The following is a 23,703-nucleotide window of genomic DNA, read 5'->3' as shown; positions in this document are numbered from 1 at the left end:
TGGTTCCTCCCAGTTTTATATACCAGACTACTGACATGTCTGTCTGGATCACAATCGACCCTAAGGGAAGGAGGTCGTGGAGAGCTTGCAACGCCAAAAGCACCGCCCTCATCTCTAGAAGATTGATATGCAATGCGGTCTCTATGGAAGTCCACGTGCCTTGAACGGATCTGCCTGAAAGTACAGTTTTGTACCTACCATAAATGTAGATGTTAGAGTGCTAATACAGCTGCAGTCATAACAGATGGGTTCTCCTGCCGTTAGGCGGGTCCTCGGTTGGCCAAATTCCCAAGTCTAGGTCCGGCGTCGGTTGTCGTCACTTCTTCCCTGACGTTAGTGTGACAGGGGTATAAAAGAACCAGCAGACACCATTTTCTTCAGTTTTTCTTGCCCCAGATGTCAGGAGCCCCCAGAAGGAAGGCAATACATAAATTTATGTAATAATGCAATGCAATATAACATAAATACAGTAGTTGCAAGCAAATACACCATAAAAGAATACCCCAATCAGGTCGTATGAGGAGGTGTTAGCCAACAGGCCTGTCCCAAGAGGGGAAGGAGGGAGGGAAACCTTGACTGCAGCTGTATTAGCACTCGAACATCTACATTTATGGTAGGCACAAAACTGTACTAAGTTTATCATGCATACAGCTGCAGTCATAACAGATGGGTAGAATCCCAAAGTTAAAAAGGGGGTGGTAGGCACTAGGTGGAACTAGGAGCCAGGATGCCCTGCAAGACTGCAGTGGCAGAGCCTGCTCTAGTTTTGGAGTATAATGGCAGGTGGTAGTGCTCGGAGAGGGTATGCACAGAAAGTACAGTTTTGTACCTACCATAAATGTAGATGTCCGATAGATATGCAACTGCAGTCCTGACATATGGGTTGTCCTGCCTCAGGCGGCCCTTCGGTCGGCCGGATTCCAAAGTCTGGGTCCGGCGTCGGCTGATGTCGCCTCCTCCCCGACGTCAGAGCTGCTGGGGTATAAAGGCATCAGCCGGCGCCATCTTCTTCAGTGTTTCTTGCCCCAGATGCCAGGTGCCCTCCAAGGAAGGCTAAATTTTATGAATGGATAAACAAAAAATCCAGAAATGCACAACAGTAATAAACAGATACACCATAACAGATATCCCCAGCTTATAGGGAAAAAAGGGGGGAAAATGGACCCAAGGGAAAAAACAGAGGTGTAAGGAGGGAGAGAAAACCTGACTGCAGTTGCATATCTATCGGACATCTACATTTATGGTAGGTACAAAACTGTACTATGTCCTTCAAGAATGCAACTGCAGTCCTGACATATGGGTTGAATACCATAGCCAAGCTGTGGGGTGGTAGGACTAAGCAAGAGATGGTGTAGCTAGAAGGCCCTGCAGGGCTGCCGAAGCAAAGCCTGCTCGGGATCTGGAGTATAATGGCAGGTTGTAGTGTTTGGTAAATGTATGCACGGAGCTCCATGTAGCAGCCTCTAGAATATCTTTTGTAGCCACTCCTCTTAGAAAGGCTGTGGATGTGGCCATAGCTCTGGTGGAGTGTGGTCCAATATTGACAGGCACACACTTTCCATGGAAAGAATAACAGAATCTGATGCAGTGTCCAATCCACTTTGAGATAGTATGCTTGGTGACTGCCTTTCCTTGTGCCCCAGCAGCATAGGCTACAAACAGTTGGTCAGACTTCCTGGTAGACTTGGTTCTGTCCAAGTAGTAGCGTAGTTGCCTGTGAATGTCTAAAGTATGCAACAGCTTTTCCCCTTTGTTTTGAGGGTTAGGAAAGTAGGCAGGTGAATTGCTTGGTTTAGAGACACCCTGGATATCACCTTAGGCATGAAGGAAGGATTGGTCCTAAGAGAAACTCTGTCCTGATGAAAGATGAGTAAAGGAGGAACTGCCATGAGGGCCTGTATCTCAGAGACTCTTCTTGCTGAGGTGACTGCCAACAGGAAAACCGTTTTCCACGATAGGAATTGCATTTCTGAAGATGCTGCTGGTTTAAAAGGAGGAAGAGTTAATTTTTCCAAGACGTAGTTGAGGTCCCATGCAGGGATTGGTTGTTTCCTTGGAGGTTTGATATTCTTTATACCCCTTCGATATTGTCTTAGCAAAGGGTGCATAAACACAGGTGGATCACAGCTGTAATGTGCTGAGATAGCTGAAGCGTGGATTTTGATGGAAGAGTATGAAAGGCCACTGCGAAACATTTCTGCCAAGTATTCTAATATCAGAGGTATGCTCATCAGGGATGCATCCTGGCCCTTGACATTCCAGATGGTGAATCTCTTCCATTTGGCCGAATAGTTTTTTTCTGGTGGAAGGTCCACGTGCCTCCAACAAAATTTCCTGAACTTCTTTTGGAGAGGGAGTCATGGATCTCAGTCCCAGTCATGGATCCCAGTCATGGAACTCTCCAAGCTGACAGCTTTAAGGTTTGCAGCTTCGGATTAACAGTTTTGTAGTTGTGCTGAGTTGGGAGCTGAGGCCATGGAGGCAAGGGCCACGGTTTGGTGTGAGTAATGCCCAGTAGCAGTGGGTACCAGTGTTGCCTTGGCCAGTCTGGAGCCATCAATATTCCTCTTGGTTGTTATGCCTTGATCTTCAGTAACACCTTGGTGATTAAAGGCAGGGGAGGGAATGCATAAATTGTGAGGGTATTCCAGCTGAAGGAAAGAGCATCTGTTTTCCAGGCTAGAGGATGGTAAATCCTTGTGCAAAACCTTTCCAGATGATGATTGAGAGGAGATGCAAAGAGGTCTATGTCTGGCCTTACCCATGCAGTTATTTGTGAGAAAATGCGTGGGTGCAGCATCCATTAGTGTGGATCCAAGAAATGTCTGCTTAACTTGTCTGCCAGAACATTGTCCTTGCCCGGAACAAATTGGGATTGCAAGTAGATGTTCAGTTTCAGGGACTTTTCCCAAAGAGTCATTGTTAGTCTGCAGAGGGGGTAGGAATGAGTGCCCCCTTGTTTGTTTATGTACCACATGACGGTGGTGTTGTCTGTCCTTATTAGCAGATGGCCTTGCTGAAGAGATTTTCCAAAGGCTTCTATTGCATGTATCACTGCCAACATCTTTTTGATTTATGTGCTGATGCCTTTCCATGGGAGTCCATTGTCCTTGAACGCATCTGCCGTCCATGTGCGCCCCCCATCCATTGTCTGAGGCGTCTGTTGTAATGGTTTGACTTGTTGGAGCTTTGTTGAAAGGCATGCCTTCGTTTAAGTGACTTGCTTGAGCCCACCATAAAAATTCCCTTTGTAGGCATGGTATGAGAGGAATTATGTGCTCTAGGTTGTGGCTGTGTTGAGACCACAAGCTTTTGAGATACCATTGTAGTTCTCATGTGTAGTCTTGCCAGAAGGATTAGAAGAATGCAAGATGCCATGAACCCCAGAGCCTGCAGGGTCTTCCTTGCGGTCAGGTGGGTTAGCTTTGCTAGGCGTAAGTAGTCTGTCAAATGCTCTTGTTTCTCCTCTGTGAGGGAGGCCATTTGTAGCTGTGTGTTCAACTTTGCTCCTGGAAAAATAATCTCTTGGGATGGAAGTAGCCTTGCTTTTTGAATGTTGACTGTGTATCCCCAAAGCTTGTAGCAACTGAATGACATAATCCAAGTGTTTTGTCAAGGTTTGTTTGCTGTCTGCTTGTATGAGGCAGTCGTCCATATAGGGGTATATTTGAATCCCCTGGAGTCTGCAGTGTGCCACTACTGATGCCAGGCATTTCGTGAATCCTCTGGGCGCAGTAGATAAGCCAAATGGCAATGCTGAGAATTGATAATGCTCTGTTCCTGTCTGATAGGGACATGCAGGTATGCCTCCTTGAGGTCCAGAGTAACCAGCCACGACCCCTTGCCCAACATGGGAAGAAGTTGCTGTAACGTCAGCATCTTGAATTTTGGCACCGTGAGTAAAGTATTTAGTACGGACAAGTCCAAAATAGGTCTCCATTGCTTTTCTTTTCTTGGAACAAGGAACAGTCTTAAGTAAAATCCCTGGCCTTGTTCCTGAGGAGGAACCTACTCTATTGCTTTTATTTGTAACAGCTTTGAGACTTCTGAGTGCCTCTGCCCTTTGATTTTGTGGCAGGTTTGGCATGCCTTGTCCTGTTGGTAAAGTGTGGAAGTGGAACTTGTAACCGCTGTCTATTATGTCCAGAATCCAGTTGTCCTTTGTTATAATGTGCCAGTTTTTTGAGAAGAGATAATTTTCCGCCTAAAGGTGCTTCTCTGAGCCTTGGTAGGCGGAGTGATAGGCAAGTCATTGTGATTGCTCCTGTGGTGCAGGTGAAGTACCTGTGCCACTTCTTTGATTTTGAGGTTGCCACTGGCGGCCCCTGTAGGAGCCTTGGTATTGCCCTCTTCCTCGTGCACGCCTGTTCTTTCCCCTTTGAAACTTGTCCGAGTCTGGAAAGGACCACTTCTTTGAAGGCCAATTCCTGCTGAATCTAGGTGGCTGAACCTGGAGGAAATCTTTTACTGTATGTACTGATTTTGCCTTCTCAATAGACTTCAACACATCCTGAGCATTAGCACCAAAAAGCTTCTGTTTATCCAGAGGTGCGTCCAGGAGCTTTACTTTAACATGATCCGGCAGTGGCTGCTCTTTCACCCAAGCATGTCTACGGATAACAGCCCCCGTCATAGCTGCCCTACATGAAGCCTCCAATGCATAACCACACTGAAGAAAATGGTTGCTAACCTGCTGTGAATTATGAACCAAATCCTGCAATGCCATTCTATCAATAGGCTCAGGAGAGGCTAGCTTTTTCTGCAAATCATCCAGCAAATAATCCTGGTACTTAAACATATGAAAAAGGCAGTTAAGTGACCTCATAGCAAGGGTGGTAGAGGTATAAACTTTTTTACCCCATCTCTCCAGGGACCTTGCTTCCCTGTCAGCAGGAAGTGGGTTTTTGGTAGAGGAAGAAGCCACTCCTTTGGGGCCCTGTGAAATAGTTTCTAGAACCACAGTTTGGGCCTTAAAGAAATGTTTGCGAGTGTCAGGGACCCTGTAACATCTGTCTGGCTTGACAGGAGCAGGAGGAAGAGAATCAGGGGAAGCACTGGAGTCTGAAAATATATCATCCAGGACATCCAAAACTGGAGGGATAGCCAAAGGTCTGTGCTGGGGTAACTTGAGGAAGGTATGGAGCCTTTTCCTAAAATCAGAGAATTCCTGACCCTGCCACTTAAAATGTTCCCTCATGGAGTGGAGGACCTCACCAAAAGAAAAATCCTCCGGAGGAGAGGCAGAGGGAATTGATTCCTCAGCATCAGTCTCTTCATAGGCTTGGAAGGATTCTTCTTGGGTATCTGAATGCTCTGAAACCCCAGAGGCTTCATCTGAAAAAAAGGTCGTCCGCCTGCTCAGTTCTTGGCCTTTTTTCTGCAGGTGGCTGAGGACTTCTGTCTGGATGGGGCTGAGACCCCCTGATAAGAGAGATTAGATCTGCAGCAAGAGACATGATCTGTCTATCAGAAGGGGCCTGTGAGGCAGGCTTAGGATGGGCCTTGGCCTGGCTGGCGGCCTTAGCACATGCAAAGGCCTTGATGGACATGGATACAGGAGGCCTAGCTGCCCCACGTGCAGGGGTAACCTTGTCAACAGGAATGGTGTCGGGAAGATCGAGAACTTCGGTTTCTGGAGGGAAATCAACAACCGGCACCGGTGCAGGCTCCGGGACCGAAGTACAGTTTTGTACCCACCATAAATGTAGATGTCCAATAGGTATGCATCTGCAGTTATAATATATGGGTTGTCCTGCCTCAGGCAGCCCTTCGGTCGGCCGGATTCCAAAGTCTGGGTCTGGCCTCGGCTGATGTCGCACTTCACCCGACGTCATAGCTGCTGGGGTATAAAGGCATCAGCCGACTCCATTTTCCTCAGTGTTTCTTGCCCCAGATGCCAGGTGCCCTCTAGGAAGGCTAAATTTGTATAAAAGTAGAAAAATTCCAAACAGTAGAAATTAAAAAGTATATATATATACATACAAACAAATACACCATAACAGATTCCCCCAGCTAGCTAAGAGAGGGGTAAGTACCCTAGGAATACCACTGAGGGGAAGGAGGGTGGGTAATCCTGACTGCAGATGCATACCTATCGGACATCTGCATTTATGGTAGGTACAAAACTGTACTATGTCCTTCAAGGATGCATCTGCAGTCATAACATATGGGTAGAATACCATAGCCAAACTGGGGGAGGAGGCACTAAGATAATGATGGTGTAGTTAAGATCCCTTGTAAAACTGCAGTTGCAAAACCTGCTCGGGATCTGGAGTATAAAGGAAGATTGTAATGCTTGGCAAATGTATGCACGGAGCTCCAAGTAGCAGCTTCTAAAATGTCTTTGGTAGCCACTCCTCGTAGGAAAGCTGTAGTGGTGGCTGTAGCTCTTGTGGAGTGAGGCCTGATATTTTCAGTTGTTGTCTTTCCATGAAATGAGTAGCAGAATCGAATGCAATTTCCTATCCATTTTGAGATTGTCTGTTTTGAAATTGCTTTTCCTTGCACTCCTGTTGCATATGCTACCAGAAGCTGGTCAGTTTTTCTGCTGGCCTTAGTTCTGTCCAGATAGTAGCGCAGTAGTCTGTGTACATCCAAGGTGTGTAGTAGTTTTTCCCCCCTGTTCTGTGGGTTAGGGAAGAATGTAGGTAAATGAATAGCTTGGTTCAAGGATACCCTGGATACCACCTTTGGCATAAAAGTAGGATTGGTTCTCAGAGACTCTATCCTGGTGAATGATAAGGAAAGGCTGCACCGCCATTAATGCCTGCAACTCTGATACCCTTCTTGCTGAAGTGATTGCTAGCAGGAATGCAGTTTTCCAAGATAAGAACTGTAAGTCTGCTGTTGCTGCTGGTTCAAAAGGGGGAAGTGTTAATTTTTCTAGCACAAAATTGAGATCCCATGCAGGCAGAGGGGGTTTCCTTGGAGGTTTTACATTTTTGATCCCTCTCAAAAATTGTCTGAGGAGAGGATGAGAGAAGACAGGAGGATCCATGTTGTACTCTGCTGAAATTGCTGATGCATGAATCTTAATGGAAGAATAGGACAGGCCATTGTGGAACAGTTCTGCTAAGTATTCTAGGATGTGTGCTAGGTTTGCCAGTGTGACATTTGTTCCCTTTGCTGCACTCCAAATGAGGAATCTCTTCCTAGTGGAGGGTCTGCGAGCCTCCAGGATAATGTCCTTAACCCTCAGAGATAAAACAGGTTGGTTTTGTTTTATGCAATTTTCCAAGCAGTTAGCTGCAGGGTTTTTAAGTTCGGATGCAGGGTCTTGTAGTTGTTCTAGAAGTAAAGGACATAGAGGTAGAGGCCATGAGTTCGTCCGAGACATGCTTCTCAGTAGCGGGTACCAATGCTGCCTTGGCCAGTCTGGAGCTATCAGAATTATGTTTGGCTGTTCCTCTCTGATCTTCAGTAGAACTTTGTACATCAATGGGAGAGGTGGAAAGGAATATACTGTCAGGGCCTTTTAGCTGAAAGAAAGTGAGTCCACCCGCCAGGCTTGTGGGTGGTATACTCTTGAGCAGAATTTTTTCAGTTGGTGGTTGAGTGGGGAGGCGAACAGGTCTATCTCTGGCATTCCCCATTTCTTGGTTATGATTTTGAAGATGTCTGGATGCAGCATCCATTCGTGAGCATCCATGGTAGTTCTGCTTAAGCTGTCTGCTAGTGAATTCTCTTTTCCTGGTACGAATCTGGCCTGCAGTTGGATGTTGAGATTCAGGCCTAAGTTCCACAGGTCCATTGCCATCCGGCAGAGGGTATGAATGTGTGCCTCCCTGTTTGTTGATGTACCACATGACTGTGGTATTGTCCGTCCTTATCAGCAGGTGTCCTTGCTGGAGAAATGATTTGAATGCTTCGATTGCATGCTTCACTGCCAGCATCTCCTTTAGATTTGTGTAGATTCAGCTGGTCTTGGGACCATAGGCCTTTGATACACTTGTCTTCCATGTGTGCCCCCCCAGCCTAGGTCTGAGGTGTCCGTGGTGATGGTCTGCCTTGGATGTGGTTTGTGGAAAGGCAATCCTCTGTTGATCTGGCAGGCCTGAGCCCACCACAGGAATTCTTTTTTCAGGCATGGAATGATTGGTATGAGGGCTTGTAGACTGTGCCTATGTTGAGACCATACATTCCTTAGGTACCATTGTAATTTTCTCATATGCAGCCTGGCATGAGGGATCAAGATTATGCAGGATGCCATGTAACCCAGGGCCTGCAAGACTTTCCTTGCAGTAAGCGGAGTTTGTCTGGTTAATGCCATGAAGTAGACTGGTAGTTGCTTTTGTTTTTCTTCTGTGAGAAAAGCCGTCTGAGTTATTGTGTCCAGTTCTGCACCCAAAAATGCTATCCTTTGGGATGGCACTAGTCTTGATGTTTGTATGTTGACTGTGTATCCCAAGGCTTGCAGCAGTTGTATGACATAGGCCAAATCCTTTATTATTTTTGTCTTGTTGTCCGCTTGTATTAGGCAGTCGTCCAGGTATGGGTAGATTTGAATTCCCTGAAGCCTGCAATGTGCAATTACTGATGCCAGGCATTTCGTGAATACTCTGGGTGCAGTAGATAAGCCAAAGGGCAATGCTGAGAATTGATAATGCTCTGATCCTGCAAGAAATCTGAGGTGTCTTCTGCAATCTGGTCGTATAGGGACGTGCAGGTATGCCTCCTTGAGATCTAGAGTCACCAGCCAAGACTCCTTGCCCAACATGGGAAGAAGTTGCTGTAGGGTCAGCATCTTGAATTTTGGAACAATGAGATATGTGTTCAGTGCTGACAAGTCGAGAATAGGCCTCCATTGATTTTCTTTTCTTGGTACAAGGAATAGTCTGGAGTAAAATCCTTGGCCTTGTTCCATAGATGGTACCTTTTCTATTGCTCTCATCCTTAGTAAGCTGATGATTTGTTTTAGAGCCTCTGATTTCTGGCTTGGTGGAAGGTTTGGCATTCCTCTCTTTTTTGGTAGAAAGTGGAAGTGAAACCTGTAGCCTTTGTCTATTGTTTGCCAAGTCCATTTGTCTCCTGTAACGCAATGCCAGTTTTTTGAAAATAAAGCTAGCTTTCCGCCCAAGGGTGCTTCCAGTTGTTCCCTGGTAGGCGGAATCAGAGCCAAGTCATTGTGTCTGTCCTGTGGAAGTGGTTGCAGTCGCAGCTGTGGCGGCACTTCTCTGGTTGGCAGGTTGCCACTGACGACCCCTGTAGGCACCCCTTGACTGACCTCTGCCTCTTGGGCATCTATTTCTGCCTCTCTGCGCTCTGGAGGGGTCTGGAAAGGACCAATTCTTTGAAGGCCAATTTCTGCTGAACCTCGGAGGTTGGACCTGCAGAAAATCCTTGACTGTTTGGACAGATCTTGCTTTTTCTTCCACTTTCTTTAGAACCTCCTGTGCAGGGGAGCCAAATAAACTTTGTTTCTCCATAGGGGCATCTAGGAGTTTAGACTTAACATGGTCTGGCAAGGATTGTTCTTTTAGCCAGGCATGCCTTCGAATCACTGCTCCAGTCATAGCTGATCTAAATGAAGCCTCCAGTGCATCATAGCCACATTTTAAGAAATGATTACTGACCTGCTGAGAGTTGTGTACCAAATCCTGAAGGGCCTTACGGTCTAAAGGTTCAGGAGAGGACAGCTTTTTATTCAGCTGATCTAACAAAAATTCCTGGTACTGTATCATGTGAAATTGACAGTTTAAAGCCCTGGCAGAAAGAGTAGCAGATGTATAAACCTTTTTACCCCATCTCTCTAATGCTCTTGATTCTCTTTCAGAGGGTAGGGGGTTCTTGGCAGAGACAGCTGCAACACCTTTAGGGCCCTGAGAAATGGTTTCTGGGTCTGCAGCATGGGCCTTATACAAGTGGAAGTGAGAATCCGGGACCCTGTAGTATCTGTCAGGTTTGGCAGGGGCCGGGGGAAGAGAATCAGGGGTAGTACTGGCATCATTGTATGTATCAACAACTGATAGTACAGGAGGTATGGCTAAAGGCCTATGCTGTGGTAAGTGTAAAAAGGTCCTTAGCCTTTTTCTAGAATCAGAAAAATCTTGACCCTGCCATTGGAAGTGTTCCCTCATTGAGTGTAGAGTTTCCCCAAATGAAAATTCTTCTGGAGGGGAGGCAGAAGGAATGAAGTCTTCTGCATCAGAATCCTCATAAGGTGAGTATGGTCCTTCCTGATGGTCAGATAAATCTGAACCATCCGAGGAATAGTCAGAGGAGAGAGGTTCAGGGGGTTGACCTAGGCCTCTTTTCAGGAGGGGGTTGTGAGGCCCTGTCTGGGTGAGGTTGGGATCCCCTGATCAGTGAAATAAGGTCCTCAGCAAGGCTGAGAATCTGAGAACTAGAGGTAGGTCTGTGAGGGAGCTTTAGTAGGTAAGGCCTTGGAAAGTTTAGCTGCTTTAGCCCTGGAGAAGGCCTTGATCGACATAGAAGCAGGGGGTCTAGCTGCTCCACGTGCAGGAGTAGAGATGTCCAACGGAATGGTGTCTGATAAATCTTGTGTGCCTGCTTCTTCAGTAGGAAAATCTGTAGCTGACTCAGCCGGGGCCTGTGTGGCCTCGGTTGTCGGAGGCATGCTTGCGGCCGAAGGGAGAACCGAGGTCTCTGTTTCAGCCGAAACCAAGACACTCGCGGTAGGCCTAACCATGGTTTCAGCCGAAACCATGGGCCGCGAGCGTCTGTCCTTTTCCTTGCGTTTTTTAGCTAAATGTGTAGTCGGAGTCTCGGACTGCATTTTATATGCAAAAGCGGAGCCAAAAAACTCTTCAGCAAACTCCGACCGACGTCCAAGTGTCAGTCGGTTGAAGGAAGCACAGGCTAAACAAGCTGATACGTCGTGGTCTGGGCCTAAGCAAGGTAGGCAGTAAGAGTGGAAATCCTTATGAGGTATTTGTTTCCCACAAGTTAAACAATTATTTACTTTGTCTGACATCGGCTGAGGCAAGAGAGAGTCCTCAACGGGGTACTTAGCTTTTTTAGAAGTCTTCAGTAGCTGAAATCTCTGGATCTGACCGACCGGCACTTGCGAACAGCTTCTGCTTCGGGCACCGCGCGACAAGAAAGACTGAGAAAATGGCGTCGGCTGATGCCTTTATACCCCAGCAGCTATGACGTCGGGTGAAGTGCGACATCAGCAGAGGCCAGACCCAGACTTTGGAATCCGGCCGACCGAAGGGCTGCCTGAGGCAGGACAACCCATATGTTATGACTGCAGATGCATCCTTGAAGGACATCGTGCTAATGCGGTGTCGTCGGCCTGGAGCGGTTCAATAACCGCTTCCTAAGGGACCGAAGCACTCACGGAGGGCTTAGGAGTAGTATCGGTAGAAGACACGGGCCGAAGGTGTCTGTCCCGGTCCTTGCGTTTTTTGTAGTTTGTGCTGTCGGTTGTTCCGACGCCATGGTGTAAGCGTAAGATTCACCAAAAATGCTTTCGGCAAATTCTGCCCGGTGCCTGAGAGTGCACTTATTAAAGCAAGCACAGGCGGCACAGGCAGAGACATCGTGGTCTGGGGCCAGGCAAGGGAGGCAGTAAGAATGGAAGTCCCTATGAGGTATTTGTTTACCACAAGACAAATTATTAACTTTCTCAATTTGTTCTGACATCGGCTGAGGCAAGAAAAAATGTTCCCCAACGGGGTACTTAGCTTTTTAGATGACTTTGGTAAATGAAAACACAGGAGCTGACCGACCGGCACTTGAACTGCTTCCGCTTCGGGCACCTTGCGACAAGAAAGACTGAAGATGGCGCCTGCTGATGCCTTTATACCCCAGCCGCTCTGACGTCGGGGAGGATGTGACAGCCGACGCCGGACCCAGACTTTGGAATCCAGCCGACCGAAGGGCTGCCTGAGGCAGGACAACCCATATGTCAGGACTGCAGTTGCATTCTTGAAGGACATCGTATGCAGTGGCCTATCCATTTTGAAATTGTCTGTTTGAAAACTGGCTTCCCTTGAGCTCCTACTGCATAGGACACAGTTCTGATTTCCTGAACGGCTTTGTTCTGTCCAAACAGTAACGCAGCTGTCTATGGATGTCTAAGGAATGTAGCAGCCTTTCCCCTTTGTTCTGAGGATTGGGGTAAAAGGTAGGCAAGTGTATGGCCTGGTTTAAAGCTACCTTAAGCATAAATGACGGGTTGGTTCGAAGGGAAACCCTGTCCTGATGGAAGATGAGAAAAGGCTGCACAGCCATGAGGGCTTGTAATTCCGATACCCTACGAGCTGAGGTAATAGCCAGAAGGAAAGCTGTTTTCCAGGACAAATATTGCAAATCTGTTGAGGCAGCTGGTTCAAAAGGAGTCTATGTTAATTTTTCTAGAATGCAATTAAGATCCCAGGCTGGGATAGGTTGTTTCCTTGGCGGTCTTATATTCTTAGCCCCTCTGAGGAACGGTCTTAAGAGTGGGTGAGAAAATAAGGGTGGATCAGTGTTGTATTCTGCAGAAATGGCTGAGGCATGGATTTTGGAGGAGGAGAATGAAAGTCCACTGTTCAGCAGCTCAGTTAGATACTGTAATATCGGAGGCAAATTCAGTTTTCTAGGATCCTGGTCCTTTTTCTCATTCCAAGCGCAAAACAGTTTCCATTTTGCAGAATAAGCTTTTCTAGTAGATGGCCTTCTAGCTTCCAAAAATGACATCCTGTACCTCCTTGGAGAGTAGGGTCTGTTGTGGTGTTAAGGAATTTTCCATGCAGCCAGATTGAGTGTTTTCAGCTGACTGTGAAGGGTTTTGTAGCTGTGCCGAGTCAGAAGAGGCATTAGAGGTAGGGTCCAGGGAGGAGAATGTGTTAGGCTCCTCAGGAGTGGGCACCAGTGTTGTCTTGGCCAGTCTGGAGCAATCAGTATCATCTTTGGCCTGTCCGCTCTTGTTTTCAAAAGCACCTTGGGTAGTAGAGGAAGAGGTGGAAAGGCATAAACTGTCAGTGCTGCCCAACTGAAAGAAATGGTGTCCACTCTCCAGGTCTTTGGATGAAATGTCCTTGAGCAGAATTTTGTCAATTGGTGATTTTTGTGGGAGGCAAAGAGATCTATGTCTGGCCTTCCCCAGGCTTTGATTATCTTTGTAAATACTAGTGGATGCAACTTCCATTCGTGAGGATCTGTCATATTTCTGCTTAGTCTGCCAGCGTGTTTTCCATACCTGGCACATACTGTGCTTGGAGCTCGATTTGCCATTCCAGAGCCTTGTTCCAATGTGACATAGCCAGCCTGCACAGGGGGTATGAATGTGTTCCTCCTTGTTTGTTTATGTACCACATTACTGTGGTGTTGTCTGTTCTTATTAATAATTGCCCTGGATGCAGGAGGTACTTGAAAGCTGTAATTGCATTTATCACTGCTAGCATTTCCTTTTGATTGATGTGAAGGTGCTTTTCCTTTTGGGACCATTTGCCCTGAATGCACCTGTCTGTCATGTGTGCCCCCCAGGCATAGTCTGAGGCGTCTGTTGTGATGACTTGATTTGCTTGAAGTTTGCAGAATGGAAGACCTGCGTTTGTTTGGCATGCTTGAGCCCACCATAGAAATTCCTTTTGCAAACATGGAATTAGTGGTATTATTGTTTCCAAACTGTGGCTGGGTTGAGACCATAGGTTTTTTAGGTACCATTGAAGTTTGCTCATATGCAACTTTGCACATGGGATTAGAAGAATGCAAAATGCCATGAATCCCAGAGCCTGCAGGATTTTCCTTGCAGTTAGCCTGGTACAATTTGCTAGTTTCTTGAAGTACTGAGTTAGTTGCCCCTGTTTTTTCTGGCGTAAGATAGGCCATCTGGGTGTTTGTGTCCAAGTTGGCACCCAGGAAAATTATTTTCTGAGATGGTGTTAGCCTGGATATCTTTGTTGACTGTGTATTCCAGAGAATTCAATAACTGTGTTACATAAGCCAGATGGCTCCAGAAGTATGTGTTTGCTGTCCGCTTGGATCAGGCAGTCATCCAAATAAGGGCATATTTGTATCCCTTGAAGTCTGCAGTAGGCAATTACTGATGCCAGGCATTTAGTGAATACTCTGGGCGCAGTAGATAAGCCAAACGGCAATGCAGAGAATTGATAGTGGATTGAACCTGCAAGAAATCTGAGGCATCTTCTGCAGCTTTGTCTGATTGGTTCATGCAAGTATGCCTCCTTGAGGTCCAATGTTACCAGCCAAGACTCCTTGCCCAGCATGGGAAGAAGCTGCTGTAAGGTGAGCATCTTGAATTTTGGTACGAGTAGAAATGTGTTTAGGATGGATAAGTCCAAAATGGGTCTCCAATCGGTTCCCTTCCTTGGTACCAGGAATAGTCTGGAATAAAAACCTTGACCTTGTTCGTGAGTGGGTACCTCTTGAATAGCTTTCATGTCCATGAGCTTTGAAATTTGTATTTGAGCCTCTGCCCTTTGATTGTGTGGCAGGTTCGGCATGCCTCTCATTTTTGCAAGTGTGAAAATGACATCTGTAGCCTCTGTTTATAATGTCCAGGATCCATTTGTCTTGACCATATGCCAATTTTTTGAAAATAATGCCAGCTTTCCTCCCAAGGGTGCTACCACTTGAGCCTTGTTTGGCATGCAAAGGGGAAAGTCATTGGGTTTGTTTTCTGTATTGCTGTGCACTGTCTTCACCACCTCTTGATGCTGGAGGTTGCCATTGTCTGCCTCTATATGATCCTTGAGATTGTCCTCTGCCCCTTGCGCGTCTGTATCTACCTCTTTGGGGCTTGTCCGTGGCTGAAAAGGACCAGTTTGAAGGCCAATTTCTACTAAAACATGGTGGTTGTACCTGTAGAAAAGCCTTAACAGTTTGCATAGATTTAGCTTTTTATTCCATTTTCCTTAGTATTTCCTCAGCATTAGTACCAAATACATCTTTTTGTAAAGGAGCATCTAGTAATTTAGCTTTGGCATGATCAGGCAGAGTTTGTTCCCTAAGCTAGGCATGTCTACGAATGACTGATCCTGTAACTGCAGCTCTACTTGAGGCCTCTAGAGCATCATAACCACATTGTAAGGTGTGCTTACCCACTTGTTCTGCACTATGCATCATATCCTGCAACTCCTTCAGATCTGGTTGTTCAGGTTGTGACATTTTATTCTTTAATTTTGTTACCAGAAACTGCGGATATTTAAGCATATGGAACTGACAATTTAAGGCCCTCATGGCTAGAGTGGCCGAGGTATATACCTTTTCTCCCCCCACCTTTCCAAGGATCTAGACTCTTTCGAAAGGTAATGGATTTTTAGCAGTAGAGGCCTTCATTCCCTTGGGGCCCTGAGAAATGGTTTCTGGGTCAGCATTATGGCTTTTGTTAAGAAATTGGTGTGAGTTAGGAACTCTGTAGTACCTATCAGGCTTGACTGGGGCTGGAGGCGGGGAATCCGGATTAAGGCAAGCCTCCGAATAAACCATCAAGTAATGTCCAAGACAGGAGGTATCGCCAGAGGTCTGTGCTGAGGTAGCAGAAAATATTCCCTAAGTCTTTTCTTTGAATCTGAAAAATCCTGGCCTTCCCAATGGAAGTGTTCCCTCAAGGTATGCAAGGTTTTCCCAAATGAGAAATCCTCTGGGGGGGATACAGAAGGAATGGAGTGTTCTGCATCAGAATCTTCAAAAGGGGAGTACGAATGCTCCTCTGCATCAGAATGTTCTGAAATAATGGAGCCCTGGTCAGAAGAGGGAGATTCTTCCTCCACTCTGGGTCTCTTGTCCGGTGGGGGTTGGGAACCCCTGATAAGAGTAAATAAATCCTCAGCCATTTTGAGCATCTGCTTTTTAGGCATGGGACCTGAAGATGGGCCCTGTGCAACAGGCCTCTGGGAGTGCATGGCTGATTCAGACTTAGTAAAGGCCTTGATGGAAAAGGAAGAGGGTCTGAAGACACCATGGGTGGAAGTACACCTGTCCACATTAAGAGGCTCAACACTCACAGTGGCTTCGGTAGCTGTAGTCAGGGTGTGGGCCGAGGAACCTGCGGTCTCTGTTACAGAGGACACCGCCAGAGAAGTGTGGTCAGTAGTCGGGGGCTGCGTAGGCAACCTCACTGAGAACAGGACCACATGTAGCCGGCTTTGGCATGGTGTCGGTGGGGACAGTGGACCTCACGTGTCTTTGTCCTTGTGTTTTTGGACAAAACGGTAATCTGAGTCTCCGACGACATTTTATAGTTAAAAGCTTTACCAAAAAAGTGCTGGGCGAACTCCACCCGACGCTTAAGTGAGTTTATTAAAAGTAGCACAAAAGCGACAGCCCGAGACGTCGTGGTCTGGGCCTAAACAAGGAATAGGGAGGGAATGGAAATCCTTATGCGGTATTTGCTTCCCACAAGAAATATAATGGTTAACTTTGTCTGACATCGGTCTGAGGCAAGAAAAGTTTTCCCAACAGGGTACTTAGCTTTAAAGAAGACTTTGGTTTCCAAATTTTCGTAATTTCAGGAGCTGGCCGACCGGCACTTGCGAACTGCTTCTGCTTCGGGCACCGCGTGGCAAAAAAGACTGAAGAAAATGGCGTCGGCTGTGTCTTCTATACCCGTCGCACTGACATCAGGTTAGAAGGCGACAACAACCGACGCCAGACCTAGACTTTGGAATTCGGCCGACCGAGGACCCGCCTGACTGCAGGAGAACCCATCTGTAATGACTACAGCCGTATGCACTATGAACATCAGGTGATGCAGTAAGAATGAAAATCTGAGGTATTTGCTTTCCACAGGCAAGACAACAGTTAACTTTTTCTGATATCTGTTACAGCAAGAAAAAAGGATCCCCAACGGGGTACTTAGCTTTAGAAGACTTCAGGATTATTCAATTCGTAAATGAAAATTCAGGTAGTGGCTAACCAGCACTTGCCAACTGCTTCCGCTTTGGGCAACTCTACAAGACTGATGTAATGGCATCTGCTGCCTGTTTTTATAACCCTGATGACCGGACGTCAGTCCTGGAGTGACAGCATCTGATGCAGAAATACTAAGTCCCTGGTATTCGGGCAGACTGAGAACTACCTGCAGGCAAGATAACCCAAGTGTGATGTCTGCAACAGTGAAACACTAACATTCAATGTTGCCTCAGCCAAAACAGAGCCAGTAATAAGAGCCTTGGAGTCTCCTTTTCTGTTTTAAGAATTCTGGAAAGGAGAGGTACAGAAGAGAAGGCAAAGAATTTCCCTGCCCACTGGAAAGTGAACACATCTGTCCTCCAGGCTGTGGGACAAAAGTGAATGGTGCAGAAATGGGGGAACCGATTGGTTGTGGAAGCAAATAGGTCGATCAGAGGAGTGCCCCACTGCAGTGTGCGATGCCAAGGCAGACACCTCTGTTCAAGGTTCACTCATGGGAGTCCTCCAGAGTGACTTGGGTAGTTGTTAGCACACTGTCCCGATGAGGGATGTATTTGGCTATAAGCATGGTTAAATTTGCGCTGGCAAATACCATACCTCCTGTGCTAAACTGCAAAGTTAGAAAGACCTGGTGCCTTCCTGTTTATGTACCGCATAACTGTAGTGTGGTCAGTATACATTTGGAGTGGTCCTAGTCTCCAAAGGTGGGCAAATATCTGAAGAGCTTGCAGAAGTGTTCTCATTTCTTTCAAGTTCTTTCAAGATGTGTTCTCTCAGGAACTGGGGTTGCCATTTCTGCACTTTGTGATCCTCTCAAAGCCCTTCACGCCTCATCTGACATCTGAGAGAGTCTGAAGAGGAGCTATAGTGGTGTGAAAGGTAACCCTAGACTGAGGATGACCTGTTTCTTCCATCATAAAAGCTTCCTCTTGAGACAAGAGGACAGGAATCAAGGTGTCCAGGGGATAGCAGTGCTGGGACCACACCAACTTCAGATACCACTGGATTTTCCTTGTTGTCTGGCCAGGGGAAGCATAGGGATTGTGGCTACCATAAATACCAAAGTCCTTGGCATCTTGCTTGCAAAGCAATGGGCTTCAGAGAATAGGTCTTGGGATTAAGCTGGACAGGCTGAGAAACCTCTCCTGACACAGGAAGACATCAATTTCCTGTCTCCACAGTCTGCATCCCAGAAACACCATGCATAGAAACAATGTGGGATGTTTTTGTAGTTTATAGTAAAATCCAGACAGGTCAGAAAATGGATGGTAAACTCAAGATATGTGGGGAAAGAGCCTAGATCAGGTTATCCAGGTAGGGGGGAAATCTGAACACACTGTGTGGCAGAAAGCTACTACAGGCACTTTGTGAACACCCTTGAGCACTCGAAAGATCAAAAGGCATATCAGTAAACTGACAGCGCAAGGAAACAGAGAAAAAAGTACAGTTTTGTACCTACCATAAATGTAGATGTCCGATAGGTATGCATCTGCAGTCATCACATATGGGTTGTCCTGCCTCAGGCAGCCCTTCGGTTGGCCGGTTTCCAAAGTCTGGATCCGGCGTCAGCTGATGTCGCCCCCTCCCCGACGTCAGAGCGCCTGGGGTATAAAAGCGTCAGTCGACGCCATCTTCCTCAGTTTTTCTTGCCCCAGATGCCCTCTAGGAAGGCTAAATTCGGAGAAATGCAATAAAAATCCAAACATTTGCATTTGCATTTATATATATATATATATATATATATATATATATATATATATATATATATATATATATATATATATATATAACATAACAAATACACCATAATAGATCCCCCCAGCTAGCTAATAGAGGGGTAATCACCCTAGGAATACCACAGAGGGGAAGGAGGGAGGGTAAACCTGACTGCAGATGCATACCTATCGGACATCTACATTTATGGTAGGTACAAAACTGTACTATGTCCTTCAAGGATGCATCTGCAGTCATCACATATGGGTAAAATACCATAGCCAATCTGGGGGTGGAGGAACTAGGAAAAGGATGGTGTAGCTAAGATACCCTGCAGGACAGCCGTAGCAAAGCCTGCTCTGGATCTGGAATATAAAGGCAAATTGTAATGCTTGGCAAATGTATGCACTGAGCTCCATGTGGCAGCTTCTAAAAATGTCCTTGGTAGCCACTCCTCTTAAGAAGGCTGTGGAGGTGGCTGTGGCTCTCATAGAATGAGGTCTAATGTTAGCTGGTACAGTCTTTCCATGAAATGAGTAAGAAAAGCGAATGCAATTTCCTATCCATTTTGAAATAGTCTGTCTGGAAATTGTTTTTCATTGAGTACCAGCAGCATATGCTACCAGCAGCTGGTAAGCTTTTCTGAAACCTTTAGTTCTGTCCAAGTAGTAGCGCAACTGTCTGTGAATGTCCAGGGTGTGCAGCAGTTTCTCCCCTTTTTGTGGATTTGGGAAGAAGGTAGGCAAGTGAATGGCTTGATTCAATGAAACCCTAGATACCACCTTTGGCATAAAAGTAGGATTAGTTCTTAATGAAACTCTGTCCTGGTGAAAAATAATGAATGGCTGCACTGCCATCAGGGCCTGCAACTCAGAAACCCTTCTTGCTGAGGTTATTGCCAGAAGGAAGGCAGTCTTCCATGGAAGGTACTGTAGATCTGCAGATGCTGCTGGTTCAAATGGAGGCAGAGTTAGTTTTTCCAACATGAAGTTAAGGTCCCAAGCAGGTCGAGGTGGTTTCAGAGGAGGGTTGATGTTTTTGATTCCTCTTAGAAACGGTCTTAGGAGAGGATGAGAAAATACAGGTGGATCAGTGTTGTACTCTCCTGAAATTGCTGAAGCATGAATTTTAATAGAAGAGTAAGACAGACCATTGTGGAACATTTCTGCCAAATATTCCAGGATATGTGTCATGTTCATCACTGTCGCATCTAGGCCCTTTGTGGTGTTCCAGATGAGAAATCTTTTCCATTTTGCTGAATATGCCTTTCTTGTGGAAGGGCGGCGAGCTTCCATAATAATATCCTTCACTCTCTGGGATAGCTTATCCTGAGTCGTCAAGGTATTCTCCACGCTGTTAGTTGCAATGTTTTCAGGTTGGAATGTAGAGTTTTGTATCTGTGCTGTGTCAGTAGAAGTGGGCATAGAGGCAGCGGCCATAGTTTCGTACGTGACATGCTCCTTAGCAGTGGGTACCAGTGCTGTCTTGGCCAGTCCGGAGCTATCAGAATCACTTTTGGCTGCTCTGTCCTGATTTTCAGTAACACCTTGGTCATTAATGGGATAGGTGGAAATGCATACACTTAGTCAGATTTCTCCAGCTGAAAGAGAGGGCGTCCACTTTCCACGCTTGTGGGTGGTATGTCCTTGAGCAGAATTTCTTCAGTTGATTGTAGGGGGATGCAAATAGATCTATGTCCGGGACCCCCAAGATTGTGTTATCTGTTGGAAGATGTCTGGGTGCAGCATCCATTCGTGCGCATCCATGATATTTCTGCTTAAGCTGTCCGCCAGTGTATTGCCTTTCCCTGGCACAAACTGAGCTTGTAGCTGTATATTGAGTTTCAAGGAAAGATCCCATAGAATCATTGCCAGTCTGCAAAGAGGGTAGGAATGGGTACTTCCTTGCTTATGTACCACATAACTGTGGTGTTGTCGGTCCTTATTAGTAGGTGGCCTTGATGCAGAAAGAGTTTGAAGGCCTCGATTGCATGCATCACTGCTAGCATTTCTATTTGATTTATGTGCATGCATAGCTCCTTTCGTGACCACTGCCCTTGGATAACTCTGCCCTCCATGGGCGCTCCCCAACCAAGGTCTGAAGCGTCCGTTGTAATAGTTTGGGAGGGTTTTGGCTTTGTGAAGGGCAACCCCCAGTTGGACTGGCTGGCCTGAGCCCACCACAGAAATTCCTTGTGAAGGCATGGAATGAGTGGGATTAAAGTTTCTAAACTGTGACTGTGCTGAGTCCATAAACTCCTTAGGTACCACTGTAGCTTTCTCATATGTAGCCTTGCTTGTGGATTCAAAAGAATACAGGATGCCATGTAACCCAGGGCCTGCAGGATTTTCCTTGCAGTCAGCTGAGTTTGTCTTGTCAGATTCTTGAAGTAATCCGGTAGCTGTCTTTGTTTTTCTTCTGTGAGATAAGCCATTTGGGTGGTTGTATCTAGATCCGCACCCAGAAAGGTTATTCTTTGGGATGGAACAAGTCTTGATTTGTGCATGTTGACTGTACACTCCCAAGGCCTGTAGAAGATTGATGGCATAATTTAAGTCCTTTATCAAAGTTTGTTGGTTGTTCGCTTGTATAAGGCAGTCGTCCAGATATGGGTATATTTGAATCCTCTGAAGTCTGCAGTGTGCTATTACTGATGCCAGGCATTTCGTGAACACTCTGGGCGCAGTAGATAAGCCAAAGGGCAATGCTGAGAATTGATAATGCTCTGACCCTGCAAGAAATCTGAGGTGTCTTCTGCAACTTTGTCTGAGGGACATGCAGGTATGCCTCCTTGATGTCTAGAGTCACCAGCCAAGACCCCTTGCCCAGCATGGGAAGGAGTTGCTGTAGAGTCAGCATTTTGAATTTTGGCACAATGAGATAAGTATTCAGTGCGGACAAGTCGAGAATTGGTCTCCATTGATGCTCTTTTCTTGGAACAGGGAATAGCCTGGAGTAAAATCCTTGGCCTTGTTCTGAAATAGGAACTTTTTCTATAGCTTTCATTCGTAGTAAGTTTGAGATTTGTTTCAAAGCCTCTGCCCTTTGATTTGGTGGCAGACCTGGCATGCCTTTTTTTGGCAATGTGTGGAAATGGAACCTGTATCCCTTGTCTATTATTTGGAGTGTCCATTTGTCTCTTGTAATGTTGTGCCAATTTTTTTGAGAATAAAGAAAGCTTTCCGCCCAAAGGTGCTTCTAACTGAGCCCTGGTTGGCGGAGTCAAAGCAAAGTCATTGAGTTTGTCCTTGTGCAGCAGTTGCAGGTCCTGAACTGCCTGTCTGGATTGGAGGTTGCCATTGACTGCCTCTGTAGGAGCCGCTAGCTTGCCCTCTACCTCTGGGCACGCCTGTTCCTGCCCCTTTGAAATCTTTGTGTCCGGAAAGGACCAATTCTTGGAAGGCCAATTTCTGCTGAATCTAGGCGGTTGGACTTGAAGAAAATCCTTAACTGTTTGTACAGATTTTGCCTTTTCCTCAAATTTCTTTAGGACTTCTTGAGCAGTGGAACCAAATAACTTTTGCTTTTCCAGTGGAGCATCCAAAAGCTTAGCTTTAACATGGTCTGGCAGAGATTGTTCCTTCAGCCAAGCATGCCTACGTATGACAACACCTGTCATTGCTGACCTACATGAAGCTTCCAATGCATCATAACCACATTGCAAGAAATGGTTGCTAACCTGCTGGGAGTTATGTACCAGATCCTGAAAGGATTTACGGTCAAGGGGTTCAGTAGAAGACGGATTCTTATGCATTTCTTCTAACAAATACTCTTAGTACTGTATCATATGAAATTGACAATTTAATGCCCTCATAGCAAGAGTGGCAGAAGTATACACTTTTTTACCCCATCTCTCTAATGCCCTGGACTCCTTTGCAGAGGGGAGTGGGTTCTTAGTAGTTACAACTGCAACCCCTTTAGGGCCCTGTGAAATAGTTTCAGGATCAGCAGAGTGGGCCTTGTAAAGAAAATTGTGCATGTCCGGGACCCTGTAATACCTATCGGGCTTAACAGGGGCCGGAGGCAGAGTGTCAGGGGTCATACTAGAGTCAGAATACACATCATCAATGACATTTAAAACAGGAGGAATAGCCAAAGGTCTATGCTGAGGTAAATGAAGAAAAGTTCTTAGTCTTTTCCTGGAATCAGAATATTCCTGGCCCTGCCATTTGAAATGCTCTCTCATAGTGTGAAGGGTCTCCCCAAAGGAAAGCTCTTCAGGAGGGGAGGCTGAGGGGATAGATTCCTCTGCATCCGAATCCTCGTAGGCCGAATAAGCCTCCTCCTGGTAGTCCGAGTGATCCGAGCCATCAGAGGCCTCCTCTGAGGAAAGGGGATCAGGGGTATCTACCCTGGGCCTTTGTCTAGAGGAGGTTGGGAGCCCCTGTCCAGATGGGGCTGAGAGCTCCTGATTAAAGAGATAAGGTCCTCTGCTAAGGTTAGAATCTGTGAACTAGAAGAGGGTTCCTGAGGAATAACCCTGGGAGGCATGGCTTTAGTGTGCTCTTGTCTTTCCGTTTCTTAGTTAAATGAGAAGTCGGGGTTTCCGACGGCATTTCATATGAAAAACTAGCCCCAAAAAACTCTTCTGCGAACTGCGACCGACATCTAAGTGCGTCGGTTGAAGGAAGCGCAGGCTGAACAGGCCGAGACGTCATGGTCTGGGCCTAAGCAGGGAAGACAGTAAGAGTGGAAATCCTTATGAGGTATTTGTTTCCCACAAGTTAAACAATTAACTTTATCTGACATCAGCTGAGGCAAGAAAGAGTCCCCAACGGGGTACTTAGCTTTTGAAGTCTTCGGATAGCTGAAATACAGGAGCTGGCCAACCGGCACTTGCGAACTGCTTCTGCTTCGGGCACCACGCGGCAAGAAAGACTGAGGAAGATGGCGTCGGCTGACGCTTTTATACCCCAGGCGCTCCGACGTCAGGGAGGGGGCGACATCAGCCGACGCCAGACCCAGACTTTGGAATCCGGCCGACCAAAGGGCTGCCTGAGGCAGGACAACCCATATGTGATGACTGCAGATGCATCCTTGAAGGACATCCCAAAGAATTTCCTGCGAGAGGAGCAAATGGGTACATCTACTTGGGTGCCCTGGAGATCAAATTATACCAGAAAGGTCTCTGGGAGGATGAAGGGTAGAGTCTGAAGACAGCATTTT

General features: G+C 46.4%; 1 protein-coding gene across 1 annotated transcript in view; it reads right to left on the bottom strand.

Moving 5' to 3' along the window:
* Nucleotides 1–23,703, bottom strand: part of KDM3A (lysine demethylase 3A) — a 2,231,127-nt gene that overhangs the window by 1,971,347 nt on the left and 236,077 nt on the right. The window lies entirely within an intron of this gene.

This window comes from Protopterus annectens, chromosome 2.part1, assembly GCF_019279795.1.
Source record: "Protopterus annectens isolate FY-2018-M chromosome 2.part1, PAN1.0, whole genome shotgun sequence".
Classification (NCBI taxonomy): domain Eukaryota; kingdom Metazoa; phylum Chordata; order Ceratodontiformes; family Protopteridae; genus Protopterus; species Protopterus annectens.
This window is presented reverse-complemented; position numbering and strand designations above follow the sequence as displayed.